We start from the raw sequence: 25,228 nt of genomic DNA, 5'->3' as shown, positions 1-25,228 counted from the left end.
TTGGCAACTAAAAGCTTACTGCTTGGCATTTGCCTGCAAAAGTCCTCTTTAAATATTAAAGCAATTCATATTTTCACTATATTTTACTGGTAAAGGAACCACTGGAGTCAAGAGATGGAGTGTAAATCATTTTTTTTTTTGAATGCATATAGTTCTACTGAAGTTCTTCCTGTTGGTGGAATTGGGAAACTTTCTTCCTTCATGATGTCTTCCTTGTTTGTATTGTATATACACTGTCCAGAGGTCCTAGTTCTCAATGGAGCTGAGATCATGGTGATTGGGAGTTTTGAGAGGTGCAATCTCATCTGGGTAAGCATAAGGTTGGAATGATATCACAAGACTTTGTGGCAAAAGACAAACTTCCCAAAGGGTGGAAACATACATTGTCATCTCAATTTAATAAAGTGAACAGGAAAGTGTCAGGATGGGATATGCTCAGCAAATGTTATTTGTGCAAGAAGTACTGAGTAGCTATTGCAATAGGAATCACTGGCTTTGCCCCACCTAAGATCAGGAGAGAAGTAGAAACAGATGCCAAGAGAACTAATCAAGAGAATAATCCTAGACATCCTCTGAACAGAAATATGTGCCAAGATGGCCAACTCAGATCTAGGAACATCTTTATGGCAAGAACAAACTTTCTTGAGATACACAAAAACAAAATTAAATTAAAAGATGGAGGAAGGAGACCATCAAGCAAGGAGTAACATTAAAGGAGGATATGGCTGAAGGATCTGATCTCCGTTATACTACTAGGAGGACCCTGAATAGGTTGAGAGTTGGAGTGCCTACATGTAAAACCAATATGCTCAAGTGGAAGCTCTTAGCAGATAACAAAATGTTGTGTTAATGTGGAGAGACACAGAGCCCAGCCCATCTGCGGTTATGTTGGCTACTACCAGAAAGACTTATTTTTGGCCAATGACAAAGCCAACAAGAAGGCTTCATTCTGGTAGTTTAAAGTTTGATCTAGACATGGAAGAAGAAGAAGAGTGAGTAGGTCTCATAATCCATAAAAACACTGCAGTTTTGCAGTGAAGAATCTTCTGGGCTCTTTTAGTGCAGGACAGAATATCCCTCCTGTGTTTTCTTTGCATTAATAAAGAATATGAAACTGGAAAAACAAATGAAATTGATGTAAAAACTGGTTTTAAGATTGAGAAAAGAAGGAAATACATGATTAATATGAATTGTACATTGTACCAGAATAATTATATCAAGATATGGAATGAAATAAAAAAAGGACATGTTAAGATGGGAGAAGTTACAATTGCCATTGCTGGGGAGAACTTCTGTGATAGAAATCAATATTTTGCTAAGAACATTTTTTTTTAATTAATACCTATTTTGATAGGTAGGTACAATTCAGGGGTGGGTTCTACTTACCTTTACTATTGGTTCGCATTGAGCCTGCGCGCACTCGCTTGCTTCACTTGCGCCCTCGCATTCTCTTCTGCGCATGCACAGAAGCTTCTGCGCATATCAATTTTGATGACGTCTGGGTCAGTGGGCGGAGCCTCCTGCCGGTTTTACTACCGGTTCTTGAAAACCGGTCCGAACCAGGGGCAACCCACCACTGGTACAATTGATGTACCATTTAAATAATGGCAGAAAGATATATTAAGTTTGTATGGAAAGAGCAAATGAACAAGAATTATATATAAAATCAAGATGTAAAGGAACAAGGAAGGTTGGGATTATCTGATTTGTACTTTGGATCTTGCTATTTAGTCTTGATGAATGAATGAGTTTTGCTGAGAAAGAAATGGATTTTGGAATTAGAAGAACACAACCTGAAGTGCAGATAGCATGGTTTTCTATGGTACCATAAAGCTAAGGTTAATGTAGATTTTAAGAATCATTATATTAAAAGTGCCATATTGAGAATATGGGACAGATACTGTATAAACTGTGACTGTGCCCAAAAATGTCTTTATGGATCTCAGCACAGGAAGCATTGCACAGGAAAGAAACAGTAGGGGAAAATGATTAGAATGGAGAGTTGTTTGAATAGGAACATGGAGAATATAAGATGAAATCAAGAGAGAGATTGGCTGCATAGAGATTTAGTTTTTAATGGTTTTCATAAGCACAGTTAAGAGAAAGATTTAAGATAGATAATAGGGCACTTGGAATTGAGCAGCAGATGACAGAATTTGAAGATGAACTATGTAGAAACGATGAACATTGCTAAAATGAAATGTGGAACAGAAATAGAACAGGTAAAAGACTGTATGATAAAATGGGATAAGAACTTTGGACATAACTTATTGATAGAATAGTGGGAAATTATGTAGTTAAAAAGATTGAAATTTTCATTAGGATATCACTTAAAAGAGATTTTAATCAAAACTGCAGAATAATATTATATCTATATGATTCCAGAAAAAATTGTCTAGAATGTGTAAAGGTACTTCAAATTTGTTTTGGAAACATGGATTACAGGAAGGGTCATTTTATATATTGATATATATTGATTAACACACTAGAAGACAAAATATATTGATTAACACACCAGAAGACAAAATTATATTCCAAATTCACTTTGACAAACTGGAACATTAGGTCAATCAAACAGGATTTTAATAATAGACTATGAAGGTTGAGATGAAGAAGTTCAGGCCTCTTCCCCCTGCAGGAATCCTCCACCACTCTACTCTTATCTGATAGGATCCTCTTTAAATCTCCTGTAAAGGAGATCATCTCTGAATCAGTCTATTCTGTTGTTGAATGGCTGTTATAACCAAGATATTTTTTTCCCCTAAATCCTGAAATATTTGCAGGATCAAATCTGGGTTGGTCACTTGGACCAGAGGTTTAGTCTTCTGAGCTTTCGAACTCACACTGGAGCCCATCCTCAGAGAACTTCTCTCTAGAAGAATGTGCAGCATGGGTCCAAAAGCTTGGAAGACTAAATCTCTGGTCCTGGTGACCCACCCAGATTGGATCCTGCAACATTATCCTGGGACACGTATATTTGCCTTCATTCATCTGAAATATTTTACTGTTGCTGTAATCCAGAAACTTCTGGCCTTTTGGAGCTCAATGGTCATCATTTTGTCAAGGATTATCAGTACTTCTTTGAACATTTGTAAATTTATAGCAATGATGGTTTCTGGCATCTTTGCCTTCTCTTGCCTGTTCAAATTCTTTCCATTCTTCTAAGCATTGAGGTCTTTTTGAATAACTTTACCTCTCATATTAAGTTTCAGAAATATTTGAGCTTTCATTTTGTTTTTAGTTCTTCCAATGAGCTCTCTGGTTTTACTTCATCTAGTGCTGAACAATGTTCTTCTTACAGTCCAAGGCATTATTAACAATTTCCTTTAGCACCACAATTCAAAGACATCTTGGTTTTGCTTTTTTGTTGTTTGTTCTGCCCTTTGGATGGTTCACCTTTCATATTACTTTGTTGTAATTGAGATGTCTTTGTGTTTTACTATTTTGTTTAGATCTATCATCGGCTTTTTCCAAAGTAGCAGATGACTCTATTTCATGTCTCCAGTCACCATTCATGTGAAGTTTTATGCTATTATTATTTCTGTGTTTTCTCTGCCAATTTGCATTGGGTTGGCATTTCTTTTTCGACATAATCTTAATAGAATAAGAGTTGGAAGGGACCTTGGAGGTCTTCTAGTCCATCCCACTGCACAAGCAGGTGTCATGTCTGAATCTGGGGATAAAGATGAGCTGGAACTGGAGCAGACGGAGATTGAGGTTGGTGGGTTCATTACCTGAGGAGGAAAATGGGGAGGAGCAGGCCCAGTTAGGATTGGGATGGCTTGTAGGCAGGGGACTAAGGAAGGGGGGGGGGCAGGATGACCAGGAGAGGCTAAGCAGTGAACATGAGAGACAGAGCTCAGATAATGAGCAAGGATCACCCCCCCTCCTGATCCTCGAGCACAGAGAGTGGAGAGAAGTGAGAACAGCATAGACTGAGCTGACTACTTGGGAGGAAAGTGCCCTGCCCCTCTTCACAATGCACACCTGGGGACTGACACTTAAGGAGATGCTGTGGGAAGGGGCATTTGTCGGGAACAAACACTGAATTCAGGGAGTGTTGAGTGCTGACTTTTGATATTTTCTGAATTCCTTGCATTCTTTCTGGATTACTTGCTGTGCTCCCTTGCTCCCTGGATTCCTCGATTGGCCCTGCTGGATTTCTTGCTTTCCAGCCATGGTGCTTACAGTGGTGAGCCGTGATGCTCACAGTGCTGGGCAATGTAAATAAAATACATTCCTATTTCTATTTCTTCTAGTCCATTCCAATTTTAGTTTCTGTTTCTCCTTGTGATGGAATGGGCACCTGCAGGATCAATGGAGGAGAGTTTGGGAAACACAAAGCTTTCTCCCAAAAAAAGGAAAGGGGGAGAGATTTCAGGATAGTCATACCATAAAATCTCTCAGGATATACCTAGTAGGTTAGAAAGTTATAGCTTTAGTTTGGCAAGATTCTGTCCATTTGATATAAGCAAATAAAGGACTCACTTATGATGTCACTGTGTCATCTCAGAGCTTAGGTCTGACCCTCCTAGGATAGCTGAGATCTACTTCCTTGTAATTTAAACCCATTGTCTCTTGGCCTACCATGTTGATTCTGGTAACCTTAATTTAAGATAAGAAGAAGAACTATAATGGATGAAAGCAGTGGAGAAACCAACCTACAATATGGTACCCTGTTTTTCCCAGAACCCAGTCATGTTAAACAAGCCAAATCCTTAAGAAACGGAAACAGTTTTAACAGAAGCAGTAGCGTTTTCATGCAGAATGTAAGCAGTGTACTGTATTTTCTAAGTCAGGAGTAAGAAAAGCAAGTATTTTCTTTACATACTTAAGAAACCTGAAACAAACATTCTTAGCTGCATCCAGTTGCTAGGCCATATAAATGCAGTACTCCTATTTAAGGAATATTCTTAAATTCTTCATGTAGTCCTGGTTAGAGGGAATTTGCATGGCAGTCGAAAATGTCAATATGATGGCTGTAAGTGCAATGAGAACCTTGCTCCTTCTTATGTGGTATGACAAATGTACAACCTGCCTTGTGTAGGGCTTCAATCACATCATCATGGCAGTCATCTTGACTTGTTGAGCCTTCTATCAAGGAAACCGCTTTTCTTGGGATTATTTCTATGATTGCTGCATTGAATTAAGGTCATTTTTATTTTAACAAAGAGTTTCTGTTCTTGAACAGCTATAGTACGTGGCAAATAATTTCTTCGTACTTAGCTAGTACAGATAGCAAGATTTTTTTTTGTTTAGTTTGTGTTTTGATATGAAGACATCAAACGATGATGGGATGGGTTGAGCTTTCTTTGACCAATAGCATTTGAATCCAAAATAAATTCTCTTATTAGAAAGGGCTGTTCCCAAATTAATGCCAAAGATAGCAAAACATTGTGCATAACAAAATACCCAAACTGAAGTATCAAAAGTTGCAAACTCTTTGAAAATTGATGTGGCTATCAGAATAGAGAATTCATTTGACTAAGGCTTCCTTTTCTCATTCACTTGTCTCCTTCACTTTTTAGGCCTGCAAATTGCCTGATCCATACTGTCAAGCAGAAATCAATTTTTAAAAAATTACAGGAAATTATACTTAATTCTCCTTATTCAAAAGACCAGAAAGTGCTATTGAATATGACATGTCTAATTATATGATGCAAATTAACTTCTCTCAGGTGCTCAGAAGCTGCTCACATATTTGTTTACCAAAAAAGTCACCAGTTATAGCATGCAACACCCATTCAGGGTTTTTAAAGAAACCAACCAGTTGTGTGCATTTATGGAACATAAGAAAAATAGAAAGTTTCTTTTAATACAAAGATAACCGAGACGGTATCAGTACATAGTTAATCTTGACTAGTCTTGAAAAAGCTAAGCAGAGGTGGACCTGATTAGCATTTTGATGGGAGGCCATCAATGCATTCTTAGACTTTGGAGTAGACTGGGATCCCCACCCCCCCCATAAAAATCACTATAAAACACTGTTGTATTTTTGTCAAGAAAGCCAGATAGATGAGTCCTTGCAACTGAGCTGAATTTGACTTGAGGTTGTCTAGACTTTCAGTGCAGGTCTAAATTTTATAATTGTAATATAATTAAATAAAAATAGAAAGAACATGGAGGTAATTTATTTCAATCCCATCCTTAATGCAGAATCCATAAAGCAATATGCTGTTATAGTTTTGCCAATGGCTATCCACCTTCTCTTTAAATACTACAAATGAAGAAAATTCCACCACTTCCTGGGGCAAACTATTTTACTAGAGATGATCCTTGATTTATGACCACAGCTGGGACCAGAACTTCCATTGCTAAGCAATGTGGTGGTTTAGTGAGTTGTGCTCAATCTTATGACCTTTTTGCTATGGCCCTTAAGTGAATCACTACAATCATTAAGCAAATCCGGCTTCCTCCATTAATTGTTACCTCCCGAGGAAGTTGTAAATGGTGATCTTGTGATCCCTGGACATTTCAACCATTGTGAAAATATGCTGATTTCCAAATGCCCAAAGTTTGATCATGTGAGCCACTTTTTTTCAACACTGCTGTAACTTCAAATGGTCATTAAATAAATGGTCATAAATTGAGGACTACCTGTATCAAATAGCTCTTACATAAGAGGAGAGAGTACTTTATGCTAAGGACAGTTCTATAACTATCCCCCGCTCCTAATCTTGCCCTCTAGAGCAGCAAAGAAAAACAATCTTCAAGTTTCAGGGTACAATAACAGTCTCCTGGCAAGGAACATGGACTATTTTGTATGGATAAACTCTCAGTAAATTTTCAGAGCATCAAAGCTATAGATTTTTTTAAACCAATTTCTAACTTCTCTAGCAATTACACTTGCTCCAATCCTGGGGAAGGCACATGGCTGTTAGATGTTAACATACCTTTTCTATGCATTTATCCAATGCCTCCCTTAAAAGTGTTTGTATCAGTGGACAATCACTATACTGTAGGACAGTGAATTCCACAAATATATCATGTGGTCAGTTCTTAATTTATCACGTATTACAGTTATGGCATCTATCATTTCTGAACTCATCTTGATTTCTTTTTTTTTTTAATGGGGGTGGTATTTGATCCTTATTTCCCATTATTTTCATTTTTTATTTTTATTGCTCTGCATATTCCTTCATGATGACAAGCATGTCTGTATATTTGCAAACCCAAATCCTGCAACATATGAAGAATGGTTGCAGGCTTTGGATTTGGCTGTCTAGAGAAAAGAATGACTGGGGGGGGGGGAGGGCATGATAGCAATATCCCAGTATTTGAGAGGCTTCCACAAAGAGGAGGGGGTCAACTTCATTCTCCAAAGCATCAGAGCAGACGGCAGGACAAAAAATAATGGATAGAAACTAATCAAGGAGAGAAGCAACCTGGAATTAAGGAGAAACTTCCTAACAGTGAGAACAATTAACCAGGGAAACAGTTTTTTAAAAATTATTTTTATTTTTTAATTTGATTTATATGCCGCCCTTCTCCGAAGACTCAGGGCGGCTTACAATGCGTTAAGCAATAGCCTTCATACTTTTGTATATTTTATACAAAGTCAGCTTATTGCCCCCACAATCTGGGTCCTCATTTTACCTACCTTAGAAAGGATGGAAGGCTGAGTCAACCTTGAGCCTGGTGAGATTTTGAACTTGCAGTAATTGCAGGCAGCTGATGTTAATAACAGTGCTTTAGTCTGCTGCGCTACCAGTTGCCTTCAGAAGTGGTGGGTGCTTCATCACTGAAAGATTTTAAGAAGAGATTGGACAGTCACTTGCCTGAAATGGTATAGGGTAGTGGTGAAATTCAATTTTTTTTTACTACCGGTTCTGTGGGCATGGCTTGGTGGGCATGGTGTGGCTTGGTGGGCGTGGCTTGGTGAGCATGGCAGGGGAAGGATACTGCAAAATCTCCATTCCCAACCCACTCTGGGGCCAGCCAGAGGTGGCATTTGCCGGTTCTCTGAACAATTCAAAATTTCTACTACCGGTTCTCCAAATTACTCAAAATTTCCCCTACTGGTTCTCCAGAACCTGTCAGAACCTGCTGGATTTCACCCCTGGGATAGGGTCTCCCACTTGAGCAGGGGGTTGTACTAGAAGATCTCTAAGGTCCCTTCCAGCTCTATTCTGATTGATTGATTGATTGATTGTATTTCTAGCTGCATGCATATAGATATTTATTATCTTCTTACCCAGCATTTTAAAACAGAAAAGCCTGAAATCTGTAGGTACAGTAGGTAGGTAGCCCTTGCACTTTTCATTGGATACATAAACTTGAGTGCATTTAGGTATACAAGCTGATTGCAACCTTGGAGAAAATATTCTGAATCCATTACAAAAACAAAATATCTGGAAGCACGCCTTGAGCCCTGGGAAGGAAGGAAGTACTGTCTAGTATATTAGTATGAGATTTAGAATAGCTCCCCCCTGACTCCCTGGGGTATAAAAGGGAGGGAATTGAAAACACAATTGGACTTGTGGGATTCTGTTAATATGGGCTATCTGTATTATATATACTATGGGATGCGGTGGCTCAGTGGCTAAGATGCTGAGCTTGTCAGTCGAAAGATTGGCAGTTCAGCGGTTCAGCAGTTCGAATCCCTAGTGCCGTGTAACGGGATGAGCTCCCGTTACTTGTCCCAGCCTCTGCCAACCTAGCAGTTTGAAAGCACGTAAAAAATGCAAGTAGAAAAATATGGACCAACAGCCTTCCGTGCACCTTTGTCAGCCACATGACCACGGAGACGTCTTCGGACAGCACTGGCTCTTCGCCTTTGAAACGGAAATGAGCACTGCCCTTAGAGTTAGGAACGACTAACACATATGTGCGAGGGGAACCTTTACATTTACCTTTATGATATTAATTAATATAGCTATTATTACATAACTGTATTAGCTCTCTAAATAAACCAATAAAGCTTGAGTCTAACTTTCTAATGGGGTCCATTTCCTGATCTGGACAACCTCAAAGGGATGACAGTATATGAAACCTGAATTTTATTCAAAGAACATTATGATCCTTTTTAAATCTTGGCCAGCAAATGGAAAACATGATTTATTATTGATGCTTTCCTTTAATGCTCCACAGGGGAACAAGAAGCTCTTTCTGGCACTTTGTCACCGATGTCCTTGCTTAGAAGCAGAGCTTGTGATTTGAAGCAGGCCACTTGCTATGGTAACCTATGCGGTTCACCTTGTTCCTGCTGCAGGCAGCGGAGTTGTTAATGAGATCTTCGCAATTGGAAAATTTTTGGCAGTGGTTGGGGCTTTCAGGATAGAACTGCAAAGTGAACTTTTGTCACCTTTCAATTATAGGATTACAGACACCGCCAAGAAGAGACCCTCTTGGTGCCTATACCTTGTGGCCTGCTAATTGACTTTCTTTTGAACCAAAAGTCAGGACACCTTGGGATTATATTTGTTATTCAAAATGGGGCAAGAGATCCTGCATTGGATAGGTCTGCAGCACAGTCTCTGCTGGAGTCCTGATGATGGGGACCTTCTTAAGTGCAAAATGCAATTCATGGGAATCCATTCAAAGATGCTGAAATCTTGAGAGATCCCCAATTTTGTTTGATGGCAATGGTCTTGCATGGGATCTCCCAAGAAACGGGCAATGGAGATATGCCCCATCATGCGCCGCCTGTGCCGCCTGTGGTCCGATCTAAGCATAGTACACAAAATTGTCTGCTACAATGTCTTATTTGTCAACAACTTCTTCAGCTTCAACCACAATAATACATGGGCAAACAATCGATACAAACTCAAGGTAAACCGCTCCAAACTCAATTGCAGAAAATACGACTTCAGCAACAGAGTGGTCAACGCCTGGAATGCTCTACCTGACTCTGTTGTTACAGCCTCAAAACCTCACAGCTTCAACCTCAAATTGTCTACTGTGGACCTCACCCCATTCCTAAGACATCCGTAAAGGGGGCATGCATAAGCGCACAGGGGGCCTACGATCCCTGTCTTACTGTCCCCATTTATCTGTACTTACTTCCTATGTTTATGTTTATACCTATACCTGCTATCTTGTACATGTTTGACAAAATAAATAAATAAATAAATAAACAAACAAACAAATAAATAAATGCGACATGGGGCAACAGTAATTGCTCACTGAAAAGAGCCTTGCTATATTTTAATGAAAACAAGTTTATTAGCCATATCCAATGAACTAAACTAAAAACTAGAAAAAATGTTTTTCAGACCTAATCCTGAAACCCTAACACTCCAGCTATTTTACTAATAGTAATAACAGCATGTACAGTCTAAATTATCCACTTCAATCCATGAATCTATTTTAATATTATTTTGTGTAATGATTCACAAAAGGAAGAAGGCAATAGATCTGGATTTTTATTGTTTTTTAAAAAATGCTTTCCTGTGTAAAATCTTCAGAAACTGAGACCGTTTTCCCCTTTCAGAATAAATGCCATTGTACAGTCTTGATTGTGGTTTGTTTGAAATCATCTACAGCTAATTTATTTAACAATTGGAAAAGTTTATAATCCCCTAAGGAGGTTGTTTGTTTCCAAGAGAATAAATGGATGAATGCATGTGCTCCATGATAGCAGAACTCTGAAAAAAAGAGATCACATTTTCTAAGAAGTTTTAATTGATGACCAAAGATCTTCCTTTACCTTTCCCTAATATTACTTTTGTTTACTGAATAAGGAAGACAATAGGGTACACAGCTTTTCTTACTGTGAAAGTCTCAGATTTTTGATTCTCATCCCCGGAACATGTGCCACCCAATCAAGATTAGCTTTTGCAGTCTCATGACCACAAGAGCAGGGCCGTGAAGTCATAGTGCTGGGTTTTGATGAAAACTTTGAGGTTGTTGTTGATAGCGGCTTCTTCACAGAACTTAGCATTGGGTACTGTGGAAACTGGGTACCCTTGGCATATCTAGAAGGCAATTGGCTACCCTTGGCAACCACAAGAATCTCGGTGGCGCAGTGGTTAGAGTGCACTACTGCAGGCTACTTCTGCTGACTGCTGACTGCCAGCAGTTTGGCAGATCAAATCTCACCAGGCTCAAGGTTGACTCAGCCTTCCATCCTTCCGAGGTGGGTAAAATGAGGACCCAGATTGTTGGGGGCGATATGCTAACTCTGTAAACCACTTAGAGAGGGCTGGAAAGCACTGTGAAGCGGTATATAAGTCTAAGTGCTATTGCTATTGCTATATCTCTACTGTCATTATTAAGGACTTCCTGGCAGCTTATAAAAGAATTGGGTATTATCTTGCTTGTATGTATACTTTTTGTGCTATGATTTTAAATCTGTTTGCTTGAGCTAATAATAAGACTTCAAATATCTTTATTTACTGGTGTGCTTATTGTCTCTGGATCAAAAATGACAACAACAACAATTGCCTGGGATGTGATCGCTGCCCTGACATTTGGCAAAAGAGCAGGAGAGAGAGAGAGAGAGAGAGAGAGAGAGAGAGAGAGAGAGAGAGAGAGAGAGAGAGAGAGAGAGAGGGAGGGAGGGAGGGAGGGAGGGAGGGAGGGAGGGAGGGATGAATAACAGGCCAAATGTACATTATCTATAGCTATCTTGCAAACAACAAACGCTGTCCATTCCAGAGCCACTGGAAACAATTCTGTGAGTAATTAAGCACAGACAGTTCCAAAGAATATAACTCCTTTGTGTAGATAAGAGCAGCAGAATAGAGATGGAAAATAACATTCTAGCTGATCCTTCTTCTATTCTGCACTATTAAAGAAACAATTTGGTGGATGAGGGATGGTGTAGCCAACATGGAACTTGGTGCTTTCTGCCAACCAAGTCCATTCACTTACTTCATGCAGTTCAGTGCATTGTGAAGACCCATTAAATGGGCTAATTATGGACCCAGGTTGCATTGGGTAATTGCAGTCTCTGAATAACAGTCTATAAAAATGCCTTCGAAGGATGTGCTTTTCGTGAAGTGACATCCATAGATATCCAGGGGTGGGATTCAGCCTATTCAGTCCAGTTCGGGCGAACCAGTTGCTCCAATGGTGAGCTGAGAGCGAACCGGTTCGCTCTGACTGTCAGCTGGGCCCTCCCGCCTGCCCCTGTGCTATACTTACCTATATTTGTTTGTTTTTAGCCCAGCTGATAGGCATGGCAGAGCAAATTGCTGCACTTCAGCTGTTTTTAAACGAAATGCGCAAATGCGTTGGGCAAAGAGCGTACGCGAAGCGATCTGGTTGTTACACCGGTTGAAACCCACCACTGTAGATAGCTGATGAATTTGCCCCATAGTTTATCCCTGTGCATTTATCATTTGATGGATACTACAACTGGCTATAGCTTTTCAACATATGCCACAAACTACAAAGTGCAACAAAATGGATGTGCAAAACTATTGGGAGCAACAGCAGAGATACTGATTTCCTATGCATTTGCAATGAAAGCATCTTCAAAAAATGTAAAAAAACAAACAAACCATCTGTTTGATCCTTGTGTGCTATTTGTTTCCCCTGGAGCCTCCAAATTTGCAATTTTCTGGAAGTTCAAAGGGAGAGAGCGAGCTCAGGCTATATTAATCCACTATTTGCCAATTGCACTAAATTCCTGCAGCAAGATCTGGTTTAATCATTCCAGTAAATATTATTACTTCCCGGAGTCTGCTAACTTATCATGTTGAAGGTTTTGATATAGATTTACTCATGATAAACTTGGCATTTGTCAAAGCTATATTAATTTTAGCTGTGACTCTCAAAAAGCCGTGATAGGCAAACCAATTCTCCGATGAATCTCAGAAATGCGTCATATGCCTTGGGAAGCAGATTTTCCATTAACAGTGGATACCAATAAATTGTTCTGACTTTTGAAGTTTTCTTCTATTTTCTTGAAGTTACGACTCCTTTAAATTAAATTCTCAATATGTCATTCAATATTCAAAAGCTTGTTGTACACAAAAAAATCGTCCTGGTGATTATTACTAGAAAATCCCAGAACTGTAGTCTAGAAAAAAAAATTGCAGAAGACAACAGTAAATCTCTTTTGCATTGTTGTCAAGAAACGTTGTATAGTCACCAAGGACTAAGCTTGCCTATTTTTTTTCATTTAACAGAGATAAAGCCCAATTAATGTTGAAATAACATTACAACATTAGTTTGGACCAAAAGAGGATGTAACAGATTTCAACTGGCTTTTGATAGAGGTCAATCAGAGGTCAACTTGATGGCTCTCAGTTGGACAATCTCAATGCCTTTCTCTAGGGATTTTCATGGAACCAGAAAGCCAGAGAGTCTGCAAATCATTGGAGAGAGGTCAATGGAGATTCTTAGTCATCCAGGTCATCATTGTCCTGAAGGTGCTTTTTCAAAAGGCAACTGAACTTTGTTTTTCCTTGAAAACGTTTTGCTTCTCATCCAATGAGCTTCTTCTGAATTCTGAACTGAAGAAGCTTCTTGAATGAGAAGCGAAATATCTTCAAGGAAAAACAAAGTCCAGTTGCCTTTTGAAAAAGCACCTTCGGGACATTGGAGAGCAGCATATACAATGAAGATCAAATACTCGTTCTAAGCTCTGTGATCACTAAACAATATAAGAATCTCACACTTAGTCTATGAGAATTCACTGGAATTTCTTTCTTCTTTGGAAAATAATGTGTTTTCCATCACAAAAAGGATACACATACACACACATATTGAAGAATATGTTTATATGAGTCTTGAATAATTTTTGACACAGTACTGTCAGGCAATTTTCTGAAGCTTTGCATATCTTCTAGCTAACTATTGCCTGCCGGAACTGCAGAGGAGGAGAAAAGACAGAAATGCAATGGCCTAGCCATCACTCTTCAGCTCTGCTCCCCGATGAAGGCAGTGCCAATCTGCCAGGTAAGAAAATTGTCCTGACAATTAGATGCCTTGAACACTTAATAGCCCTTCTTAAAACTTAGAGCAATACCCATCTGTGTGCCATTCAAAACATTCAGCTCATCAAATGGCCTAGTTTATCAATGTCAAACAGTACATATGCCATTCATCAAAGGACATTATCAATAAATAGAGAGGATCCTAAGGCGTGGAACCTTTCTCATTTGGCTAATGAATGTCATCCAAGACAGTTCCTCCATAATTAATACAAGAGCTATGGGCTCTCTTAAAAGCCGGCATTCATTCAGTGCACGTTGGCATAGAATTACTCTGCAGATTGAAGGACGAGACAAAAGCATACCAGGAGATTCAGACCGGTTTTTCAAGAGGCAATGTCACTCATAACATTCCAGAATGCTCCACATTCTTCTAGAAGGTTCAAACCAGCAAAAGCCTACAGAAGGAAAGCTCACTGGGAAAAATTTAGTTAAGTCTCCAAGATCAGGAACAATACCATACTTTGATATATCATCTCTAACAATATGAGAGAAACTAGTCTAAATTAGACATTCCAATTATGGTTTGCACATGTAAGGTTTATTTCCAATCACTTAATGCTCCTGAAAGCTGTAACACTATAATCATTAAAGAGGTTCAGGAGAACCTATTGGCCCCCTGTCACTCCAAATGAAACCTCCAAATGAATTACACAACTGAAAAATGGTTTTGCCTGCTGCTTTTGTTTTGATTGGAGGGCTAGCTTCAAACAGATGGTGTCACACTAGGATGATACTTGTGCTATAGGCAATAAGACATACATTAAATTTAAGAATAAATCCTTAAATTTAAGAATCTAGTACTGTGGATTTTTGTACAATAGATCCAAGGCTCTGGAAACAGCCTGATTCTTTCCAAGCTGGTTCAACCGCATCTTGTCCAAATTCAACAGCATGATTCGGAATGAAGGAATTCTGTTCTCATTGGAGGAATTCTCCCTGTAACAGAACAACAACAACAACAAAACGCTGAAGAAACAAAAATTGTTTCTCTTCTGTTCTTTAGCTGGGAGAGTGGTTTGAATTCAAAATGCTGTGATGTACAGCCAACCTTCTGTTGTTACAATTCATTCTTCAGGCATTTTGAAAACAATTCCTCCAGAGTTGTTCTGTACACCGTGTCATTTTATACACCTCTGATTCCACATATCTAACACCACTGGACAATGAAAGTCCTATAGCTCCTCTTTTTATGGGGTAGATAAAAAGAAGGGAGAGGAAACTTTCACCTCACCAAAAGTTCTCTTTGCCTTCTCTTCTGATATGCTAACACCATATTTGTAATATTGCATACAGTTTTGGTCAACATGATATAAAAAAGATGTTGAGACTCTAGAAAGAGTGCAGAGAAGAGTAACAAAGATGATTAGGGGACTGGAGGCTAAAACATATGAAGAACGGTTGCAGGAAATGGGTATGTCTAGTTTAATGCAGAGAAGGACTAGGGGTGACATGATAGCAGTGTTCCAATATTTAAGGGGCTGCCATAAAGAAGAGGGGGTCTACCTATTCTCCAAAGTACCCAAAGGCAGGACAAGAAGCAGTGGACAGAAACTAATCAAGGAGAGAAGCATCCTAGAACTAAGGTAAATTTTTCTGACAGAACAATTTACCAGTGGAATGACTTGCTTCCAGAAGTTGTGGGTGCCACAAAACTGGAGATTTTTAAGAAGATATTGGATTTGTCTGAAATGGTATAGGGTTTCTTGCCTGAGCAAGGGGTTGGAGTAGAAGACATCCAAGGTCCTTTCCAAGCTTTGTTATTCTGTTATTTTGATAATATTAAACCTGATATTTCCAAAGCTGGGTTCATACAGTAATTGTCTATGTGATTTATGCATGGCTTTGTTTTAATTTTCAGACCTTAGCAACAACTATCTGTCTGTCCATCATCGTCTGTCTCTCTGTCTCTCTGTCTCTCTCTGTCTCTCTCTCTGTCTCTCTCTCTTTCTCTCATCTCTCATCTATCTCTCATCTATCTATTATAAAATTTATGGGCCACCCATCTTATCATCCTAACTCACTTCCCTCACCACCATACAAATTTATAAATTTGACGGTCTCCTATTTTTCTTTAGCCTTTCCAGACAATTTGGAAGAATTTCTCTTCCATGAAGTCTCTGTCTAACATACTGTGCTTGGAGAAGCTGATAGTGATCTGACAGCAAGGTAATTTTAATTTGAAGAATGACTGGTGGATGGTTAAATCAAATCTTCCTCCTCCCACAACTCCAGTGAGATGATACATGGAAGTGATGAATTCCCCCTTTTTGTCACTGAATGCTGGAACTCTGGAGAAAGGGATCAAGGCTACAGTTTCAATTCATAAAGGGACAAGTTAGAATCACATACTGTGTGTCAGGCTCATAATAATATCTCCTGAATTATTCTTAACCAGGTTATGTCTTATCCAAATCTAGTCTATGACCATCACAATTAAGCTCCAGATATTCCCAGTGATGTCAGTGTCAAGTGCCAGTGAAATCAGGAGATTTAAGCAGTTCAAATGAGTATAAAGATTTATTGCAAGCTTAAACTCTCTATAAGTATCTGAGCTACAAGCAATCAAAGGAAATTAGTGGGAGTTAAGAAAGGAATTCAAAGTGGGCTGTATTCAGATCTCTTGTGGGCACGCAGGGATTCATGACTGAATTTGACCCAGGGGTGGGTTCTAATTTTTTTTACTACCGGTTCTGTGGGCATTGCTTATTTTGTGGGTGTGGCTTGGAGGTCATGTGACTAGGTGGGCGTGGTTAGCTGGTCAGAGTCATTTCTGGAAGTTCCTCACACTTACGACCAGTCCTCGCACTTACGACCCGACATTTGTTTGCTTTTAACACTGATCAGCTGTAGGATGGCCCTTTGAAGCCCCGTGGCAAGAGTTTAAACAGTTTTTTTCCCTCTAGTCATCAGCTGGGACTCAGGAGGCAGCAATAGATTGGGGGCTGGGGCCAAATAAAAGAATAACGTGGGGGGGGGTGGAGGGGAGGGCCGGGGGGGAACCAGTTCGGTGACGTCATATCATCACCGCTACCGGCTCGGCCAAATCGGACCGAACCAGGAGGAACCCACCACTGATTTGACCCCTTCCTCCAGTTTAGCCTGGTAATCTCCTACAGTTTGTCTAGTACCTTCTGTTGTGCCCCCCAAATCTGCTTGGATAAACTGGGGATCTCTCTTAAGTATATTAGTGAGTAGTTGCTAAAGAAGGGAGAGAAATAAATAATGAGTCTATTGTGTGGCACTGGAGAAGAACATCAATGCATGGTAATTGAAGCAAAAAGTGTGTATGCCCAGAAAAGAAAGTCCAGAAATGTTAACCACACCTTTTCAAGCTTCCCCCACTTTTGTATGAGTTGACTTCCTTCTCATCCTCTTTCATCTATCCTATAAATATATGGTTTGCCAAAAAATCAATGATATCCAGCTAAAAACTGGATACCCACCTGGAAAATGTGGAGAGGTCGCATAGACACCCACATTTGAAAAGTTTTGCTTCCTCCTTGTACTGCTCTCATTCTTTTCTCTCATTGTCCCAAGAATGAAAAACAGTTTCTTCAAGCAGTACCTTCTCTGTTATCTTTCTTTTAGCTGATGTTATTTTGTCAAGTGCTGGTATTAAACCCCAATGCGAAGAGTGGTGTAGTCTGAAGAAGGTCGCGACTCCTATATAGTAAAGTGCTCTTGAAAAATCTAATCCCGTTTGCATTTGCCTTTCCTGTTTATCTTGGGATGAGCCACCATCTTAATGTACTCCTGTCTGAATTATTCATGCCGCTATGTGCAGCTGAAACACTTCCTTTAACTTGAATAGTTTCTATTGGAGCTGCCCATCTTGCTTTCAAACCAGAAGCAGAGCTGTGTCTGGCTGGCCTTCTTCCCTACTTGGCTGGCTTCTGTTCCTCCTTCTGTATTGTTAAAAATATAAATGTCAGGAATTCATCTCGATGTAACCCACTGGCTGGAAAGCAAACCTTGTTCCAACAGGGCTATGTTTTAGCTAAGATTAATTCCCAACAGTGGAGATGCTTTGCTTGCATTTTCTGATCAGTTGGATGGACGCAGCCAATTTAATCTGAATTGGTTTTGTCTGACCTTCATGGTTTGTGTGTGTGTGTGTGTGTGTGTGTGTGTGTGTTTTGCTTTTAATCAGCTCAGCAAGATTTATTGCAAAAGAGAAGCTTGTTCAGGTGGTTTGTTGACCAGTTGCTGGCTGGAGGTGTTTCTGATTTTACTACATTGTACTTTGTCAGGATAAATGCATTATATATAATGATTGGATGGCTTCTACATTACATTGCAATTGCAATAAAAATGATGGAAATGTTTTTGAACTAGAAGGCGTGTTTCTTTCCTTTTCTTTCCTACTTACATTTTTTAATGTTTATTATACAGACCCACTTCCCCCTGCTTGCATTCACAACCCTAGTCACTCATTAGGTGCTTATATGCAATAAATCATAGAATTATAGAGTGTTAGAACATATGAGTTGGAAGGAACATTATCAATTTTGTACATGAGGGAGTACCATGAAATGCATCCAACCAGTCATACTTTCCAAATGCATTGTTACAAAATGCATGAATGATATCAGTTTGAATTGTAGACTTTTCAAGGAGTCAGGTATTCACATCATGTTTTCAAAATATGATCTTTTGAGGCTGGTCATTTGTGGCATTGCCTCCCATTCTAGCAGATTTAGCTAATACTGAATCCTCAACCACATTTGAAGAAAGACCACCTTGTGAAGGCCATCTTTACTGACCCCAACTTAGCATCTATTTTATTTTATTTATTTTATTTATTCATTCATCAAATTTGTACAACCACCCATCTCACAAAAAGGGACTCTGGATGGTATACAACAATTGAATAAAACAACAAACATGATAACAACTTATCTAATGGATTCCTTATTTTCTTTGGGATTTGGAACTGGATATCTATCTATCTATCTATCTATCTATCTATCTATCTATCTATCTATCTATCTATCATCTATCATCTGTCTGTCCGTCCATCCATCCATCCATCCATCCATCTATCATCTATCATCTATCATCTATCATCTATCATCTATCATCTATCATCTATCATCTATCATCTATCTATTTTTTCTTTACTGGGCAAAGTAAAATACACACACATGACTGGTATGTGGGTGGTATCATCTCATTTATTCATGCTGTGTGGGCGTTTCCAAATGGCTGGTAGGTGGGAGGTATCATCTCGTTTATTCATGCTGTGTGGGCGTTTTTCTATCTCAATGGCTTCTCTGATTATTCTGTTGTTAAAGTGTTTAGTTTTGGCGATAGTTCTGGTCTTTTTAAAGTCAATTTCGTGTCCTGTGGCTTTAAGGTGTTGGACCAGGGAAGAAGTTGGTTTCTCTTTTCTGACTGAGTTCTTGTGTTCTTCAATGTGTGCACTTATTCTTCTGTTGGTTTGTCTGATGTATGTGGTGGGGCAGGCGGTGCATGGGATATCAACTTACCCAAAGAGGAACAGACAGCACTACTTAACCTGAAAGAAGACACCAGCATAATAATCCTACCAGCAGACAAGGGCAACACTATAGTGGTTATGAACACATCTGACTACCAAACCAAATTAATCAACCTACTCCAAGACTCCACATACAAACCCCTAAACACAGATCCCACCATCTACCTGGAAAAAACCACTAGAAGTGAAGAACACAAGAACTCAGTCAGAAAAGAGGAACCAGCTTCTTCCCTGATCCAACACCTTAAAGCCACAGGACATGAAATTGACTTTAAAAAGACCAGAACTATCACCAAAACTGAACACTTTAACAACAGAATAATCAGACAAGCCATTGAGATAGAAAAACGCCCACACAGCATGAATAAACGAGATGATACCTTCCACCTACCAGCCATTTGGAAACCTGCCCTGATTGACAAATGAGTCCCTAACACAAAGAATGACACCAGATCCACACTCACGAAAATCACAAAGGATGTCACCACCACACATACACGCAAAAAGCAAACCCACACCGATGAGGCACGGCCACAAACCAGAAGCCAGACCACAGCTGCATCATTAGCCACTTTAAACCCCTCCAATCCATACATGAAGCAAACTGACACCCACCATGAAGAGGTGGCACGACCATGAACGCGAAGCCAAACAACAGCAACGCAGCTCACCGGCTCAAATCCCCCTGCTACTCAGACTAACCTGAGCACAACCAAGCCCCCACCCAAACAGAACACACCCCCAGCCAATCAGAGCACAGCCAACCCCCCATCCAATCAGAGTACAGCCAAGCCCCCAACCAATCAGAACACACCTCCACCCAATCAGAACATAGCCAAGCTCCCACCCAATCAGTTCACACCCCCACTGGAAGTTAAAAGGAAGAAACAGCTGCGATCACACATTGCTCCTAGAAGCACGAAGCCGAAAACACCAGCCTGAAGATGATGAATGAGACTTCGTCGAAACGTTGCCAAGACACTTCCAATTTATGTGTATTTCTCTTTAGCCAAGTTCTTCCTACGTAAACCAAGATTTTTATGCTGAACTAGGGCTACATAAAAATCTTGGTTTATGTAAGAAGAACCTGGCTAAAGAGAAATATATATATATATATATTTATATATATATTATATATAAGATATATATATATCCTAAACATTATGTGAACAATTTTCTGCAATCACATAACTTTATTTTCACTCATGCATACCAGAGAATAATTTAAAATGTCTGTACTGCCTTAAACAAACATACATTTTTAGCTAATCTGTCCTGTTTTCATAGGGAGCAATATCAAAGGAAACACTATCCACCCAATTTAATTTGAAAGAATATTAGTGAATCAAATATATCAAAAGAAAAAGCATCTGATTACATAGGCTAATGAGATGAAAAGCATTCTGGGAAGGCAGAGAATAACAAGCTAATTAAATAGAAAACAAGTAACTTCCCATCTCCTAAATCTGATGTTATTATTATTGAGCGATACCACACCAATGGAAATCAGAAAAGACCTTAAAATGAGGGTTGGAGTCTTCAATTCTTTAATCATTCTTCAATGGGCAGACCTCTAGAAGGTGAAGAAGTATAAAAAGAAAAGAAAAAAGCACAGATGTTTCTTCTATTGGGTGTACAATCTTACCTATACAACTCTCCAATATATGCTAATCATTTTGTTTGGCTCAAAGTATATATTTATGGAACGAAGATTTGTTTGTGATAGGCAATATACCCTTAAATATCTGTCAGATCATTTAGTAAAGATTACACGGAGGAGAGTAGAAAAGCCACGGTGTGATTGAAGCTGCTGGAGGTATGTAAAATGGGCAGATCATCTGCTTTTTACTTAGGTTTGGTTCAGATTGATCTTTTAAGTAATTACTTTACACGCTTTGATGTGGAAATGTGTTAGTTATTTGACTATGTGAATGTTGTTCCATGCTGAATTAACTTTGTAATCTTTTGATCCTATATTTGCCTGTTTTAACCTGTAACAGGAATTGTGTTTTAGTCAAGAGAGAGGGAGGGGGGAGGGAAGGGGGGGGAGAGAGAAAAGCTTTTTTGCCTTAGAGAATGATTTAAAGATAAATACTGTGCACTTGTGACCCTAAGAAGATATGGATCCCCAGGGAAGTTTGATGCTGTACTTCAAAAACTCTAACTAAGTCTGGTAATTGTTAAGCTAATGAGTTACCTAAAATGGAGACTTAGGAGGGGAGTTTTAAATACTGAGTACTCACTATTCGATGCACTGTTGCAATGGGGGGAAAATACCATGCCTGGCATTATCAAGTCTCTGCTGCAGTTCTGTCCAATATAGAGGGGCAAAATTCTGATCACTTATAATATCCACTATAAATTAAAATAAATTTAATCCTAATTACATTTCAGAAATTATCTTCGTATAATATCTATGAGCGAATCAGCAAATGTCCCAGGGGTTTTGGCTTTCCCTTGAATTTTTTTTCAAAAAGCTTGGAGTAGTTTTCACCCTTTCCCCTCCTTTTCCCCTTCTCTTCTCCTCCCTCCCATTGATACTTAGGAGAAAGCACTCATGGCTCTATGTGCCCTGGGACCATGAACGTTTACTCCAAAACTAAATAAGAGCACCTCGGAACTAAACAATTTTGTAATAATTCTTTAGAATTATTTGACTTTTAGAATGTATTGATTCGCTGATTCATTCATTTGATTTATACAGCTTCTCATCTTTCAATAGTGGCTCTCAGCTAAGCAGTCTAGACAAATAACAAGCACATTGCAGGCACTAGCTGGTACCCCAACTGCCATTCTTAGGAACAGCTCCATATCTGAAGAGGCTTCCAAAAGGCTGGCCGGGTCAGGACCAGATCAAGACTAAGATCAGAGGGAATGTTTTTTTTTCCCAAAGGGCAGAGATAGCAATAGAAAAGGTTTGCTTTTGGGGTCACACAAAGACAAGACAGGGCAGGGCAGGGCAGGGCAGGACAAGAAGATGAAATGAGATGAGATGAGATGAGATGAGATGAGATGAGATGAGATGAGGCGAGGCGAGGCGAGGCGAGGCGAGGCGAGGCGAGGTGAGGCGAGGCGAAGCGAGGTAAAATAAGATTATAAGAAGTGGTGGGTTGCCCCCGATCAGGGCCGGATTTTCCTATAGGTTAACTAGGCTTCAGCCTAGGGCCTCAAGATCAAGAGGGGCCTACATTCAAATTGTTAGCAAAATTAAAATTACACTATTCTAAAAACAGTGAACACTAAAACACTGAACCGAAAATAAGGAGAAATTCTACGCATATGACTGATAAACAAACATAAAAACTTAAAAATGGGAGGTGAAAGGGCCTCATAAGTGGAATAGCCTAGGGCCTCTTTTCATCTAAATCTGGCCCTGCCCCCGATTTGGATTGGTTCTATGGAACCAATAGTAAAACCGGCGGGAAGCTCTGCCCACTCACCCTGACATCATCAGGACGCTTCTGTGCGAGCTTCTTTGCTCACGCGTGCACACATGCGGCCCCATTGCGAACCAGTAGTAAAGGTAAGTAGAACCCACCCCTGATTATAAGATAAGGTAAGGTGGTACAAGGTAAAATGATACAATAAGATAAAGATGGATAGTATAGTATAGTATAGTATAGTATAGTATAGTATAGTATAGTATAGTATAGTATAGTATAGGACAGGACAGGACAGGACAGGACAGGACAGGACAGGACAGGACAGGACAGGACAGGACAGGACAAGACAAGACAAGACAAGACAAGACAAGACAAGACAAGACAAGACAAGATAGGGCAGGGCAGGGCAGGGCAGGGCAGGGCAGGGCAGGATACGACAAGGAGATGAGGTAAGGTAAGGTAGGGTAGGGTAGGGTAGGGAAGTGTAGGGTAGAGTAGGATAGTGTAGAATAGGATGGAATAAGACAAGAAAATATAATAAGGTAGATGAGATGAGATGATAAGCCTTTATTGTCATTTCCTGAATACACAATAGCACACATTAAAATGAACTTTAGACGTACCATTCTTGAAAACCCACCAACATATCACCAGCACTGCTCAAGAAGCTCTAAGCTAATGCAACCTGGAATCTGACAAAGATTTGGCCTGCTCATATGTTGCCCAGTGCTGCTTTAGAATAAGAATGGGACCCTCCTTCCCTTGGTATACAGTATACTTAGTGAAAACCTGCAAAGCTTTTCACAACTTTCTTGCTTGGCAAAGTTCTAGGCAGTCAACAGCTTTCCATTCTCCTTTGATACAAAGATTCATTGCTATATTTTTTTTAAAAAAGTTACATAATGGCAGGATTTTGAAGAGTTCTTGCTGCTGCTATAGCAATAGATTAATCAATAAATAGATATTTTACCAGCCACTTCTCAACTGTTTCCTGGCAGTAGACCTAAGTGGCACAAAAACTGTGTCATACTAAACCAACTCCCAGAAAGAGCAAAGGAAAGAAGGCAAACATGAAAATAGAGATGAGACTGGAGGTGGAGAAGAAAAATGGAAGGCACTGAAACCTCCTGACCTTGAAATGTTCCTTTTGCAATTGGAGAGACGTATTTTTCTCACATCCTAATTATTTTTCCCCCTCACTTTGAATCAACTGAGAAAACAGCGGCACAATATAATCTGCTCTGTGGTTTGGGCTGTTTTATCACTCTCTGTCTGAAGCAAGTTTTGCTCTGCTCAGCGAGACCTTCTTTCTGACAAATAACTGCTGAGACAATTTTCCGGGAAGAATCTGGGGCAGGTGGTACAACTGTTTGTGGCTTTCCTACTCTGTGCCAGACAGTTGTTTTGTTTTAATGAAGAGCTTTACGTGTCCACTTGCCACTTAGAAGGGGGAAGTTAAATCGAGTCAGCTTCAAGTACATTATCCACCTGGTTTGAGGCAAAAAAGTGTTAAATTGAGGCTGAGGATGCTAGGACTTGACACTCTAGAGGATGGAGGAAATGTTAAAGGAGATGTTTCCTCAGCGCAAATGTTTTTACAGCTACTCTGGAGTGATAGTAAAATCAGTATTCCTTCACTCTTTCTGTTCCATACAAACTCACCCTCAGAAACACATACACAGAGATGCCATGTTAATTCTGATCATTTTCCTTGTCTGTATCTTTATTTTCCACATGGTGAAAACAAGGTCTCTAGGCAATTCAGAAGCCCGGGGCAGAGGAGATTCTACAGACAAGCTTACTCGTGTGTGTTTTTTTTTTATTAAAACAGTGCAGAAAATATGCACATTTTAAAATCTTTTCAAACTTGGCATACTCATTTAGACATGCAAATTGCCGTGGGAGAAATCCAACAAATTCCCATCTCTTTGTTATGTCTTTGTGATCTTCCAGCTGCTGCCTTCGTATGCTCTTTTCCCTACATCTTCTCTTTTACCTTCTCTCTGTGATTTCATCTGGTTGACCATTGTGATCGTTACAGTTTTATTTAGGGATCACTTTGAATGTAGTATTATGAAAGAGGGATGGATGAAGCTGTTGATTTTGTTTTGTTCAAATGCTTAAAATCACAAATCACTTTTTTTCCCTATTCAAGAAGGAAGCTGGGAAATTTGGTAAGTAGCTATGTCATATGACAGAGGTGAGATTATTAAATACATCATTGAAAAAATAATCCATATTACTTAGGTAAATGACACTGAGACAGGTTTGACTTCTGGTAACTGTAAATGGACAAAATGTTTGTCATCTTGACTTGTTTTTTGAAATAAGTCATAATTCTTCCAAGCACATTCCAGAAATCTTTTTATTCCTATTCATCCCCTTTATTTGTTGTCTTCTTCTTGTTTTTATTTCCCTCAAGCTTGCTAAATACTTTTTTTCCCCAGGTGTATTATATA

The sequence above is a fragment of the Pituophis catenifer genome, unplaced genomic scaffold, assembly GCF_029215685.1.
Source record: "Pituophis catenifer annectens isolate HBS135680 unplaced genomic scaffold, rPitCat1.0.hap2 SCAF_1, whole genome shotgun sequence".
NCBI classification, from domain to species: Eukaryota; Metazoa; Chordata; class Lepidosauria; order Squamata; family Colubridae; genus Pituophis; species Pituophis catenifer.
This window is presented reverse-complemented; position numbering follows the sequence as displayed.